The sequence below is a fragment of the Erythrolamprus reginae genome, chromosome 3, assembly GCF_031021105.1.
Source record: "Erythrolamprus reginae isolate rEryReg1 chromosome 3, rEryReg1.hap1, whole genome shotgun sequence".
Taxonomy (NCBI): Eukaryota; Metazoa; Chordata; class Lepidosauria; order Squamata; family Dipsadidae; genus Erythrolamprus; species Erythrolamprus reginae.
The window spans coordinates 124,869,410-124,883,885 of NC_091952.1; positions in this window are offsets into that span (position 1 = coordinate 124,869,410).

Here is a 14,476-nt window from a genome sequence, read left to right on the forward strand (position 1 = left end):
CCACAGGTGGCCTCATTTTCTCTTGTAATAATCCTTCAGTTGTTGTCTCCTATGCATCACTGTACGCATGCGTGGATGTGTCATTAATTCTTGTTCAGAATCCAGGGATGGTACAGATGACTGATCTCCTGGGCTGTCTGCCGAACTCCCCTCTTCCCTGTCGCTCATGCTTCCTTGGTCAGAGGAGACTTCGTCGGCAGATTCTACTGGGAGCAAAACAGGCCTGTGGCATGTGGATGTCTCCCCCACCTCCACCTCCACATTCCTTGGGGCAGGAGCTGGGCCAGAGCTAACCACAACATTATATATTGTATATATTGTTATATTTAATGTTGTACATAGTCGCCTCAAGAAGGGCGGCATAGAAATCTAATAAACAAACAAGCAAACAAGCAAACAAACAATATGAAAGAAGAATATTGAAGTGATCAGATCGAAGTGAGAGGTTAAAGGAGGATCTAATTACAAAGTGAATCTATAAAAGAAGAGTAGGGAGTTTGGAAGAAAAGAGAAGACCAACATTCTCAAAAACAGAAGTTTAAAGAACAATAGGGACCATACAAAGTCCTATATGTATGAAGTGGAAGGAAGGAAAGATTAAGACAAATGGAATGAAGTGGTATGATGAATGATGCAATCAGTTTAGCTATACAGTGATACCCCTACTTACAAACTTAATTTGTTCCATGACCAGGTTCTTAGGTAGAAAAGTTTGAAAGAAAAAGCAGTTTTTCCCCTGGGAATCAATGTAAAAGCAAATAATGTGTGTGATTGGGGAAACCACAGGGAGGGTGGAGGCCCTGTTTCCTCCCAGGAGATTCCTAGAGAGGCCCGCGGAGCCTTCTCCCTGCCTTTTCTGATTACAGTTTCGGAGGCTCGGGTTTGTAAGTGGAAAATGGTTCTTGAGAAGAGGCAAAAAATCTTGAACATCTGTTTCTTATCTAGAAAAGTTTGTAAGTAGAGGTAGAGGTACCACTCTATTTCATTTGGGAAAGCAGGGTTGGATTATGTTTTCTATTTCTTTGGCTTCTTTTTTAGTCTATCTGCGTACATTACTTTATGTTATTTTATTTATGTATTTATTTATTTATATCCCACCTTTATTATTTTTATAAACAACTCAAGGTGGTGAACATAACCAATGTTCTTACTTTCTCCTACAACAATCTTGTGAAGTGGATTGGGCTGAGAATGAATGAGTCACCCCGCTGGTTTTCATCCCTACGGTAGGACTAGAACTCACCAGTTTCCCATTCTGGCCTGGTGCCCAAAATGAATGACATAATGTAAGGCACACACACACACACACACAGTCTGCCCACTCCACATACACATTCACACTGAGACATATTAATCCGTGCAGATCAATTCATTAGAGGAGAAAGTTTTTCAATTAGGGTTATGCCTGGTATCTTACTGCTTTTCGGAAGATTAGTAGAAAGATGTTCAAGTTTCCAGTCACCCAGTCAAATTTTGGATCTAAGGTAGGGCTAGAATCTGGGACTTCCTTCTTGTAATCCAGTACCTTAACTCTGATTCCCACACTACTGTGTGTGTATGCATGAACTTTTAAAATGTGGTAAAAAGAGGAAATTTCTGAAATACATGCCTAGAGAGTAAACATGTTTTCATTAATTGGAAATGAAGTCTAAATCTGCATTTTGTTCTATAGTTTTGGAGTGTGGCCTGGCGTTAAAAAGCTCACTGCTGTCATCTGCTCCAACAGTTTGCTCACCTTTATTTATTATAAACAAACAAATAAACAAATAAATAAATAAATAAATAAACAAACAAACAAACAATATTATTTAAAACTAATAATCTAAAACCCCAATTTATTAAAAAGCCAGCCACTCTCATTCTAACAAATAAAACCTATGTTCATTCATCGGTAGGGGCTGATCTTTGCTTTGCATCCAGGTGTGGTTCTGGCCCAGTGGTGGGATTCAATTTTACAAAATACTGGTTCTGTGGGCGTGACTTGGTGGACATGGTGTGGTTTGGTGGGTATGGCTTGATGCGTGCGGCGGAGGAAGGATACTGTAAAATCTCCATTCCCACCCCACTCCAGGAGAAGGTTTCTTCAAAATCCCCATTTCCTCCCGATCAGCTGGGAATTGGGAGGCCGAGAATAGATGGGGGCGGAGCCAGTCAGAGATGGTAGTTTCCGATTCTCCAAACTATCGTTGATCAACATTTCCATTACTGGTTTTCCAGAATTGGTCAGAACCTGATGAAACTCACCTCTGTTCTGTCCCTACCTCACCTGATCTGCTTCCTACATCCCCAGGCTAACAAAAGAGCATATTATTTTGATAACATGAGGTTGTAATAAAAGAGATGTCATTATTCTTTCATCATTATTATTATTTCATTATTATTATTATTTCATTATTATTATTATTATTAATATTATTATTATTATTATTATGATGTCTTCTATTCTTTCATTGATATGTTCTATTACTATATCTTCTTTTCTTTCATAGATATATTTTACTATGAGTATCTCCTCTATAACCTTCATCATGTATATATATACCCACTAAAACTCTCGTTGTGTATTGGACAAAATAAATAAAAAAAAATAAAATAAAAAAATAAATAAAATAAAATAAATAAAATAAAATAAAATAAAATAAAATAAAATAAAATAAAATAAAATAAAATAAAATAAAATAAAATAAAATAAAATAAAATAAAATAAAATAAAATAAAATAAAATAAAATAAAATAAATATCAGGGTGGAAATGGAAGAGACAGCTGGAGACAGGTGCTCAGTCTCCCAACAGTTATATCTCTTGGGTTGGTCAACTGACTGGAGTGAAAATTATAACTGAGGGAAATGAGTTGAGTGTTGAACCCTCTTGTCCTCTCACAGACATATTCAAACTCACTTCGCTAGCGAGGAAAAGAAGACAGAAGAGCCACAAGGGTCACATTTTGTTTAATGGCCTCAGGAATCTCCTTGTACTGCTCAGGATCTCAGGTGGCTTCTCTTAATTCTTCATCCCAGCTGCTCCTTAGGAAAGCATAAAATATATGCTGAGGGGATACCAGGCTGGAGGAAAGTACCTGTAGCTATAAACATGTCTGGCGCACCTCCTGTGGGAATATTTACTGCCCTAACAAAGATTAACTCAATATAGGCCATAAAATCTTTCAGGGAAAAAAAATCAGAAGGAGAAGTGGTTGCTCTAATATCCTGATTTTTAATTTCTTCTTCCCAGTGGGGAAAAAAGGGAATAGCATTAAAGACATTAAAGCAGGAGTGTTCAACCTTGGCAACTTGAAGATTTTTGGACTTTTGGATAGCTGGCTGGGGGATTCTAGAAGATGAAGTCCACCGGTCTTTAAGTTGTCAAGCTTGGATATCCCTGTATTAAAGTATTCAATAATTCACGGCATTCTTCCCTTCTAATATTTATCCATAGTTATACCTAATAAGAAGAGTTCTGGTTTTAATTCTATTTTTACCATTAGTGTTTCTTCTAACGATTTTTTTTATTTTCTTCCAAAATTCACATTCTTTTGACCAGTCCCACCACTTGTGATAATATGTCTCTGGTGTTGTTTTCTATACATTTTATATATTTGATGTTACACTTACTGACTGTTGCTAGATTGACCTTTGCACATGGAAAAACAATGAAATCCCCAGAGAAGAAGAGATATTATGCAAAGTATTGTCTTGTGCAGAAATGGACAGACTCGCAATGGAATTAAAGGATAATAATGAATCAGAATATTTTTGAAATCTGGGACAAATCATATCACTGGTGGAAGTTTAGGAGAAATGTTGGGATTATAATATAGCAACAAACTAGAGAGGTATAGATTTTCATACTATGAAAGAAGAAAAATGTAATTAATACTGTACATAATTAGAAAGAGAAATAACTTGATGAAAACATGCAAACTGGAATATCATGTCTGTCCATTACTTTTTTTGCTTGTTTTTTAATTGTATAGGTGATAACCAACACATTGAATTGTGACCGCAGACTAATCGTTAGCCAGTGCAGCACGCAGAGTGTTGGTGTTATGTGGGTGTACCGAGGTCCACCCATAACAGCTTGCGTGGCTGCATTCTGGACTATCTGCAATCTCCGAACACTCTTCAAGGGTAGCCCCATGTAGAGCACGAAAGTAAGGTCTACTGTGGGGCAAAATTCACCAAATGTTTCACTTGACAACAAAAATTTGTTGTATGATTATGAATTATGATCATAGAAATATAGAAACATAGAAGATTGATGGCAGAAAAAGACCTCATGGTCCATCTAGTTTGCCCTTATAATATTTCCTGTATTTTATCTTAGGATGGATATATGTTTATCCCAGGCATGTTTAAATTCAGTTACTGTGGGTTTACCAACCACGTCTGCTGGAAGTTTGTTCCAAGAATCTACTACTCTTTCAGTAAAATCATATTTTCTCACGTTACTTCTAATCTTTCCCCCAGCTAACCTCAGATTGTGCCCCCTTTCCTATTAAAAACACTTCTCTCCTGAACCTTATTTAACCCTTTAACATATTTAAATGTTTCGATCATGTCCCGCCCTTTCCCTTCTGTCCTCCAGACTATACAGATTGAGTTCATTAAGTCTTTCCTGATAAGTTTTATGCTTAAGACCTTCCACCATTTTTGTAGCCCATCTTTGGACCCGTTCAATTTTATCAATATCTTTTTTGTAGATTTATTTATTATTTATTTATTTATTAGATTAGTATGCCGCCCCTCTCTGTAGACTCGGGGCGGCTCGATGAGATCTCCAGAACTGAACACAGTATTCCAAATGTGGTCTCACCAGCGCTCTATACAGAGGGATCACAATCTCCCTTTCCGTAGACTCCGTTATACCTCTAGCTATGTAGCCAAGCATCCTACTTACTTTCCCTACCACCTGACTGCACTGCTCACCCATTTTGAGACTGTCAGAAATCACTACCCCTAAATCCTTCTCTTCTGAAGTTTTTGCTAACACAGAACTGCCAATACAGTACTCAGATTGAGGATTCCTTTTGCCCAAGTGCATTATTTTACATTTTACAAAGGCTCTGAAGCCTGGGGAGAGCAAAAAACGGGAATGCCATTGCATGCTGGGAGCAGGGGGGGGAGGCTCACATGCGCATGCACGAGAGGTCCTGCATGGAAATATGGGTGTGGGCATGCATGCACATGTCTCCTCGCATCCCCCCACTTTTGGCATGCAAACCAAAAAAAGTTCACCATCACTGGCCTAGGACTACCTGTATTATACAATATTGAAGTTGCCATATCTGAGCTGCCAAACTCCCCACGCCCACTAGATGGCAGCAGTGATTTCGAGCTTTCTGTAGATCATTGCTGCCATCCCATGGTTTGGAATTTTCTGCAGCCCACCTATATTAACCTTACCCGTGTCTTCTTTTTAATCTAATAACAGTCCACTGAAAAAGGATTGGCAGCTTTTTTCCATTAGCTTATGAATCGTCTGCTTTTCTTTCCCCCCTGGCATACTCCAGAATTTTATGAGGCTACTTGGTTCCAAAGAAACATAAATAAGATTGCAACTTGAACGAATTCCTTCCAGTGAAGGATCTAGAGGAGCTTCCAGGGAAGGCCTTTCCTCCTGGCGCATTCGGTGTTTACCTGTTCAATTGTGCATATGGCACGTTGATAACCCTCTTCTTAAATAATACAACCTGTCATCTGGTCTCTTGTTTGCAAAGAAAAGGGCCAGCAGGCTGGGCTGGATCCTCCTCTAAAGTTTGGAGGCGCAGCTTTCCAAGGCACGATACTTGGAAGGCAGGAAAACAAATTGGACAGCCTTGTCTTTTGTACTGCTTCTCCCCCCCCGCCCCCCTCTATATAGAAGTGAGAGCGTGCTGGTTTGGCACGTCTGTACCATTTATGACTCACTTGGTGCCCAGTTTTGACAGTCTTTTTTTTGCAGTTCCAGGAAGATACCAAGAGCTGGGTATTAGTTGGGTAGAAGGTAAGCGTGACCTCACACCCCCTCAGTGCATGCCCTTGATGAACTCTCATTTGCTTGGAAATGGTAGGAGCTTGGAGGTAACTTTGCAACCTGCTTGCCTGTGGCCAACAAGGCTGAGCGCAATGAAACACCAATGGGCTGAATCGCAACAGAGCGGGTACCTGTTGTCAATGTTCCCTCTAATTTTTTTTCTGTGTGGGCGGAAAAGTATAGTGTCTGAGCGGCAGTTCCTTCAGGACTCGGCGGCATAGAAGTCTAAATAAAATTAAATAAATAAATAAATAAATAAATCTTTCTCTCTGTCCCTCTCTTTCTCTCCCTCCCTCTTTCTCTCTCTCTCCTTTCTATCTCTCTCTCCCTCTCTTTCTCCACGTCCCCCTCTCTTTTTCTTTCTTTCCTTTCTCTCTCTCTTCTCTCCCTCTTTCTCTCCCTCTCCCTTTCTATCTCTCCCTCTATTTCTCTTTCTCTCTGTCCCTCTCTCTTTCTCTCTCTCCCTTCCTCTTTCTCTCTCTCCCTTCCTCTTTCTCTCTCTCCCTCTTTTTCTCCAAGGCTGTTGTTATTATTATTATTATTATTATTATTATTATTATTATTATTATTATCAATAATAATAATAATAATAATAATAATAATAATTTATTAGATTTGTATGCCACCCCTCTCCGTGGACTTGGAGCAGCTCACAACAAAATGACACAGTATAACAAATCTAATATTAATAAACATTTAAAACCCCAACATTAAAACCATGCAACACAATCATTCCATGCATAAATAATACTGTATATATGCCTGGGGGTATCTTAATTCCTCCATGCCTGGCGACATAAGTTGGTCTTTAGCAATTTACAAAAGGCAAGGAGGATGGGGGCGGTTCTAATCTCTGGGGGAGTTGATTCCAAAGGGCCGGGGCCGCCACAGAGAAGGCTCTCCCCCTGGGGCTCACCAACCGACATTGTTTAGTTGATGGGACCCGGAGAAGGCCAACTCTATGGGACCTAATTGGTCACTGGGATTCGTGTGGCAGAAGACGGTTCCGGAGGTATTCTGGTCCGATGCCATGTAGGGCTTTATAGGTCATACTCATTACAAACACATATTCCTTTCAGCACATAACAGAATAATAGAGTTGGAAGAGAGCTTGGATTTGGACTTCAACTCACAGAATTCCTGAGCTAGCATGATTGGCTCAGGAATTCTGGGATTTGAAGTCTACAAGTCATAGAAGAGCCAACTTTTGCCTAATCTTGTGCCAGTCCCGGAGTTCAAAATGTTTTTGTTGCATGCAGAAATAAAAAATATGTTTTCTCTGTAACAGGTCATTGATTTCATAAATGCAAGACACTATTGTTTTTTTATATAGAGCATAAAGGTGAAAAAATGATACAGGTATATATGCAGTGTTATCTTCATTTTAGATGTCAAAAGGGTTTTGGGACTCCTAGTGTTTTGTTTTATGTGGGAAGTGGGTCCAAAGGGCTCTTGGAGTGTTTAAAGTTACCGGCCCCTGCTCTACAGCATTTATTTTTTATTTTATTTTATTGTTTTGTCAAGAACATATTGGTAGTATACAAAGATATAACAATGTTTATATACATGATACTAGTAAAAGAGAAACATTAGGAGAGGGGACAGAAGGCACGGTCGTATACTTATGCATGCCCCTTACTGTTGTGATTCCGTCTGAGGCCCCTCAGGGAACGGCTGATCCTCTGCCGGCTTCCTGCTCAGAGGGGGAGGATGAGGAACAGGAGGTTCAGGCAGACGGGGAGGAGGAATCTCAGGCTGAGGGAGAGGGAGGACAGCCAGAGTCCCCCTCGGGGGAGCTCTCCCCAGCAAGCAGCCTGGATTCCTTAGATGAAAATGCACAAGCAATCATAGATCTCCGGCAGAGAAGAGCAACACAACGAAGGGGACAATTAGCCAGGTACTTTCAGCACTAAAGAGGCAACAGCTGGGTTTGGGTGTGGTGCTCTCTGGAAAGGCTGAAAAGGCAGACCCACCCTTCCTGGCTTGTGGAGTATTATCTTTGGGAGTCCTGGGACCTGGCTGTGATCTTTGGCGTCTTGGAATTCTGGTTTGTGACTTTGAATACTGAAACCTTGGGGGGAAAAGGTGTGGGTCTTATTCTCTACAATGGTGGGTGTGCCAGCAAGAAGTCTGCTGTATTGTCTGGCCATCAGGACTCTGCTGTGAAGTCTCATAGCCTGCCTGTTGGGAAGAACAGGTTTTTCTCTGTGTTTATTTTTCAAACTATAAAGTGCTTTTGCTTTTACCAGAGTGTCTGGCTGCTTTTTCCAGTTGGTGTTGAAGTCTGGGGGCACCCAGACAGAACACTTACTGACCTCTTAAGAATTGGGAGAGGTCAACAGTGGTCTAAGGGTAAAGTTTGGGGGGTTAGGTGATGATACCACAGAGTCTGGTAGTGAGCTCTATGCATTAACTACTTGGTTACTAAAGTCGTATTTCCTGCAGTGGAGTTTAGAGCGGTTTACATTAAGTTTGTATCTGTTGTATGCTCGTGTGTTGTTGTGGTTGAAGTTGAAGTAGTCGTTGGCAGGAAGGAGATTGTAGCAGATGATTTTATGGGCTATGCTTAGGTCACATTTAAGGCGATGTTTGAGACAAATGATTGCCCAATATCTTTTTCAAAACTTCCAGTTTGAAGCATTTACAACTTCTGGAAGCAAGTTGTTCTACTGATTAATTATTCTATTATTATTATTATTATTATTATTATTATTATTATTATTTATTAAATTTGTATGCCGCCCCTCTCTGTAGACTCGGGGCGGCTCACAACAATAGTGGCAAAACAATGTAATACAAATCTAATAATTTAAACTAAAAACCCATAATTTAAAAACATGCACACAACACACCATTCATAAAAAATATAGGCCTGGGGAAGTTATTTCAGTTTCCCCATGACTGATGGCAGAGGTGGATTTTAAGGAGTTTACAAAAGGCAAGGAGGGTGGGGGCAATTCTAATCTCGGGAGGGAGCTGGTTCCAGAGGGTCGGGGCCGCCACAGAGAAGGCTCTTCCCCTGGGACCCGCCAGACGACATTGTTTAGTCGACGGGACCCGGAGAAGGCCAACTCTGTGGGACCTAATCGGTCGCTGGGATTCGTGCGGCAGAAGACGGTCCCAGAGATATTCTAATTTGATGCCATGAAGGGCTTTATAGGTCAAAATCAACACTTTGAATTGTGACCGGAAATTGATTGGCAACCAATGCAGACTGTGGAGTGTTGGTGTAACATGGGCATACCTAGGGAAGCCCATGATTGCTCTCGCAGCTGCATTCTGCACGATCTGAAGTTTCCGAACACTTTTCAAAGGTAGCCCCATGTAGAGAGCATTACAGTAGTCGAATCTTGAGGTGATGAGGGCATGAGTGACTGTGAGTAGTGAGTCCCGATCCAGATAGGGCCGCAACTGGAACCTGGAACCAACAGCTTATCAAAACTGGATTTGTCCAAGTAAGACCAATCTTTAAACCTTGCCCCCAGTGTATTCCATGCAAACCCACGCCTCATTATACAATCATGGTGAACCACTTTTTCCCCCTAAACAATATACAAAAATACAAAAGCAATTTGCATACTTTTATGATTGTGAAAATAAATATTGAAGATTTATTTCAGCCTTCTGTAACTTGCCATCTGTATGTTGTCAATCTCCTTCAGAATTGATAACTAGTCTGGGAATTTGATTTTGGAAGTTGCAGTTCGGGTCTATGAATCCCGTTAGAAAATTTTAGTTTGTTGCACTGATGGACTTTGATTTTATTTGCAGCCTATGAGCTGTGTTCTTTTTCTTACCTAGATAACTACTATTACTGATAGCACATCATGTTTTTGACCATTGTTAGCTGCTCTGAGTCCATTTTGGAGTGAGTGGCATATAAATACAACAGCCAAACAAATAAAATCATACTTCCTAAATAATTGGAAATATTAATGTTTGAGAAAATTTTGTGCAACATGAACTATTATTTGATTTGTTGATGTACTATTACTGATAGTACATCATATTTCCTAAATCATTGGAAATATTAATGATTGAGAAAATTTTGTGCAACATGAACTATTATTTGATTCGTTGATGTACTATTACTGATAGTACATCATATTTCCTAAATCATTGGAAATATTAATGTTTGTGAAAATTTTGTGCAACTTGAACTATTATTTGATAGGGCATGTAAACTCCAATTTAACTAAGCATGATGAAGATTCATTGAAACCAAACGGGCAAATTATCCAAAATGGAAGATGGAGATGAAAGATGGGAAATGGAGAACAGCTCCCCCCTAATCTAAATGGGTAGGGAACATGAACTAACTGATTAGAATGTATTACAACGTATTAAAAAACCCTAATTTAGTAGGTGTGATAATTGCTATCAAGAACTAACTCGGATTAGTCATAAAGCACTTGTTGACTTGGGTTCTTCATTCAAAGAAGTCATATTCCAGGAACTTCAAGATGATAACACTTGACCCATATTAGTCCTTTCACTTTATACAGAAACAAGCACTATTTTTTTTAAAAAAAACATAATAGATTTTGTGATTTGTGGATGATACTGAAAGTGTTGAGAAAACGATTTGTGGTAAATTGGCACCCTCAAAAAACAAATCTCCAGTCTGAGGAATTGGAAGCTCCACATGATAAATCTGTCCCTTGAATCAGAAGAGGCCAGGAAAGGCAATAGTCACCATGAAAAACCGGTTAGAGAGAAGACCTCTTCGATTCAATGAAATATATTTCCTGTGCTCAGCAAAAGATGGTTCAGTTGTTCTAGATCTGTGCAAGATGCACAGGTGATAGATTCACTGTTTTGTGTCTCCCTCTGGACATTTTCTAACTTGACTTGGATTCCTATCGGGGACAGGTTCCTTACCTTTCTTGCTACCAGTGCCAGTGATGGTCCTGCTACTGGAATGGTAAGGTGCTACGTTCCAGTAGCGGCTTTTGGGATGCGTACACAGCTGTGTGCCCCCCCAATGCGTGCGCATACACCCCACCATGAGATTTGGCTTCATGTGCAGCAAGCGAAATCTCACGTGAGCGTGATTTTGGCAATTTTCGCCGGTTTTTTGCTTCTGCTCATGAACAGAAGCAAAAATATCAGCGAAAATCACCGTGATCTCACTTGCGTGTCTTCACACGAGATTTTGCTTGCGGCGCATGTGCTAAAGCCAAATCTTGTGCAGCCAGGTGCGTGCATGTCCAAGATGGCCACAGAGGGTGCACCAAAGACGGCAGGCCTTCGCCGACTGGGGTGCATCGTGACACTTTGCGCATACGCGTCCCTTTGCACAATTTCACAATTTCATAGTTTTTTGTGTCTATCTTTTCACTTGCTATTTCACAGTTGACCTCTCCAGATTCCTAAGAGGTCAGTAAGGGGCGCGCATAAGTGCACTGACATGCCTCCTGTCCCCTGTCCTATTGTCTCTCCTGTATCTCATATATCATATCTACTATTCTTCTATTCTATTCTTCTTATACTACTCTCATAATATCCTTCTGTTCTCTTATTGATATATTCTACTCCTAAATTTTCACTTCTATTCTTTCTATAATATATTTTACTCAAGTATAACCTCTATAACCTTCATTGTGTATTATTGTGCATTGAACAAAATAAATAAATAAATAAATAAATATTTCAAATATCCCGTCCAGAAACCAACCTCTGACCTCTTTCCTTCTTTTTCTTAACAGACATTCATAAAGACAAAAAGAAATCCCCCTTCCCATAGAAATGAATGAACATACAAGGTATCATTCACAATTGAAATATTTGCTGGTGCATTTTTTTGAATGCACTCAGCTGTGATAGTGGACCATAGCTAGAAAAGAAATGAGTGGCGAAGGTTATGTGCAGAAATTCACAACGTGTGTGAATAAAAGGGGTAAAAGGGAAGCAAACAGAAAGACCAAACGGCCGTGTCTTTCCATCCACTCTGAAGTCCTGTGATGCAACCTAGATTGGGGAAGAAACTGTGAAGGAAATACATGTTAGAACATATCACCGTTTCACTAGAATCAAAGAAGAGGTGGCAAACGGATAACAAAGCAATCACGTTATCTTAACTGGCCACAAAATCAATCTAGAGATTGCTAAACTTCTAGGAAATGGTGTGTTAATACAGGCCCTTTCTAGAGGCACCTGACAATGAAGAAGCCAAACTGTTTTGCTACCACAAATTGGCTCACAACAGAGAGAAGTTGCATAGGATGGAAAAATCACACAGGATACTTTTAAAAAAATTAATAAAAGCAGGACCTCTTTCTCCATATTAAACAAGGAGAGAAGGCTCGTGGTCAAGGAAAAGAAAGGGGAGAGGAAAAGCCATGCAACTCCTAATTGTGACAAAGTAAAGGGAAGATCAAATGACTAAATAACACAATTCCTGTCCATGGTGAATGTAAGCGAAATAGTCTAAACGCTATTTTGCATGTTGCCCTTAGTTTTAGCAAGACTTTCCAAGGACTCCAAAGGTCAGTGAAACTTTTTTTAAAAATTGGGCCTTAAATTATGGAATTTTTTTTTTTTACAGTAGAGAACACGAGAAAGAAGAGGATGAGAAACAGCAGGAGGAAAATGCAGGAAATATCCAAAATAACAGACCATTCTGGACAAAGCACATGCATGCTGAGCGTTGCAAATTAAAAATAATAGATAGATATTTAAATACATATTTAGAGATATTCTGCTTTCCCTCTTCTTCATAATGTCTTGACTGGATTTCTGCCCAAGGTCAACTGGATCTGTGCTGCAGAAATAGGGTGACCAATAAACGGTGGCCTGGAGTTACAGAACGCCCTAACGCTTTGCTAAGTTTTAATGTCCTCCCAGATGTTGGCAGCCCAGATGTTATAGCCCTATTCTGCACTGCACCAAAGCAAGGAGAATGGTCTCAGGTTTCTGTGGAGAGAGGTATGAAGAACATGTTCCCATACCTACCTTTAGTGTTGGCCTTCTCCGGGTCCCAATGCCGTCTGGCGGGTCCCAGGGGAAGAGCCTTCTCTGTGGCGGCCCCGGCCCTCTGGAATCAACTCCCCCCGGACATTAGAACTGTTCCCACCCTCCTTGTCTTCCGTAAACTACTTAAGATCCACCTATACCGCCAGGCATGGGGGATTTGAGACATCTTTCCCCCAGGCTCATTATAATTTATGTTTGGTATGTATGTGCTGTTTGGTTTTTAATTATGATAGGGTTTTTAGTTATTTTTAATATTAGATTTGTGCCATTATAATATTGTTTTTATTGTTGTTGTGAGCCGCCCCGAGTCTTCGGAGAGAGGCAGCATACAAATCTAATAAATTGAATTGAATTGAATTTAGACAGGTAGGGGACAGACTCTCTGGTCTATAATGAGAGGATGGCCTTTTGTTATGTTATGTTATCAAAACTGTGGCAGTCAGCCTGACAGTATATTGGAGCTGGGTGTTTCTGGAGGATATCATAGCTGATGATCTGACCAGTGGGTGGAAGGGAAGCTGTTTCCTGCAGTCCTTGAAAAGGCAACTTCTGACTGAAGCAGATTTTGCAGGCAGCCGGGGAAATTCTGGCTTTGTGGTATCTTCATATCTGATCAGAGAGTTCTTGCATCTCTCCTTTTATTTACCAGATGATGAACCATTTCCAAACCATCCGTATGAATGCTTTCATTAGGTTTTAACCACCTGAAAAAAAAATACAAAAAAAGAATGACTTGGACAGAGACAATTACAGGACGTAACAGGACATCATGTCTTCTAAAGTCAGCGTTTCCAAACATAAAATTGAACGGGTCCAAAGACAGGCTACAAAAATGGTGGAAGGTCTTAAGCATAAAACTTATCAGGAAAGACTTAATGAACTCAATCTGTATAGTCTGGAGGACAGAAGGGAAAGGGGGGACATGATTGAAACATTTAAATATGTTAAAGGGTTAAATAAGGTTCGGGAGGGAAGCGTTTTTATTAGGAAAGTGAATACAAGAACAAGGGGACACAATCTGGGGTTAGTTGGAGGGGAAGATCAGAAGCAACGTGAGAAAATATTATTTTACTGAAAGAGTAGTAGTTGCTTGGAACAAACCACCAGCAGACGTGGTTGGTAAATCCACAGTAACTGAATTTAAACATGCCTGGGATAAACATCTATCCATCCTAAGATAAAATACAGGAAGTAGTACAAGGGCAGACTAGATGGACCATGAGGTCTTTTTCTGCCGTCAATCTTCTATGTTTCTATTTGGAAACTAGGTTTCCCCTCTCAGAAGGATGTCTTATGAATTTAGTAACCTAGGTCGTCCTCAACTTACAATAGTTCATTCAGTGACTGTTTGAAGTTATAATGGCATTAAAAAAAGTGACCTTTTCCACACTTTCAATCATTGCAACATCCCCATGGTCATATGATCAAAATTCAGATTCTCTATTCATTTGGATTTCTAGGCTGCCCTTCTCCAGCGGACTCAGGATGA